Below are 920 nucleotides of genomic sequence, written 5' to 3' on the forward strand. Positions count from 1 at the left end.
CAGTATTTATGAAAATCCTACCAAAGCTTTTTGCGGTATACACAAGCCTTGAATTCATAAAGTATATAGAAAAATAAACTTTGGGGAGGGGTAATTTCTATCCCCCAACTGTCTATCCTGTTCTACAGGGTTGGAAACAACACGGAAAGCAACTAACATCCCGAATTGCTGAGTGGCTCATCTGAGAAATGTGATTAGACCACAGTAGCTCCTGGAATGTTGTGTAAGAACTGTTCTTTCAGCTAGTCGAAGCAAGCACATTACAAAATGCTGCCGTCTCCACTCTTCCTTCTCAAATGATTAAAAAAAGTCCTAGCCCGTTTTACCTCGCACCATAGTCATACGCATAATTCCTACGCACAATCCTTGCTCGACCCAAATCACCAGCCAGGTCAAACTGGCGTGGGTGGAGAAGGAGGGGTCCCTAAGGATGCGGAACACTTACAAGGGGAAAAGGATGTGGCCATCATTCCCTTCGCGTTCCCAGCTCCTCCTGGCAGAGATTTGCAGATTCCACCACTAGAGAGAGTGGCAGCTTCACAATGGGGCCGCCAGCTCAAGGTCTGACGGACTCCCGCCGAGAAACCCTTTTCCTCCCGTTTCCCACTCCACCCAAAGTCCACCCGCGACAGGTGGGGCGATGCCCAAAGACATCTGCTGCTTTCGATTCGGGCCAGCCCCGGCGCCCGGTCCGAATGAGCGCGCGCGCGCACACGGTCACGCCGGGCCCACCTGGCCCACCCGGCCCTCCCGCCTCCGCCGCACCAGACTCGCAGCGGGCGGCAGGCGCTTGCGGAGCCTCGCCCCCCAATGCGGGAGGGATGACCGCGGCCGGCAAGATAAAGCTCCCAGGACGCGCCCAAGCGCGCTATCGGTCCCGGGCAGTCCTGCCGCCGGGGCGGCGCGGCCTTCAGGCCCGC

The 920-nt window shown here is 56.6% G+C and overlaps 1 protein-coding gene and 1 pseudogene across 2 annotated transcripts in view; one reads left to right on the plus strand and one right to left on the minus strand.

The window, feature by feature from the left end:
- The window catches only part of MACIR (macrophage immunometabolism regulator), a 28438-nt gene extending 27796 nt beyond the window's left edge, over positions 1-642 (minus strand). Inside the window, exon 1 of one of the 2 annotated variants that reach the window (XM_045285379.1) lies at positions 446-642. The gene's annotated coding sequence lies outside the window, so the exon portion shown is untranslated. The remainder of the gene's footprint in view (positions 1-445) is intronic. The other variant, XM_045285377.1, reaches the window with a different exon arrangement.
- LOC101643191 overlaps positions 543-920 on the plus strand; it is a 49776-nt pseudogene continuing 49398 nt past the window's right edge.

The sequence above is a fragment of the Echinops telfairi genome, unplaced genomic scaffold, assembly GCF_000313985.2.
Source record: "Echinops telfairi isolate 266 unplaced genomic scaffold, ASM31398v2 ScPeMD7_7469;HRSCAF=8507_1, whole genome shotgun sequence".
Classification (NCBI taxonomy): domain Eukaryota; kingdom Metazoa; phylum Chordata; class Mammalia; order Afrosoricida; family Tenrecidae; genus Echinops; species Echinops telfairi.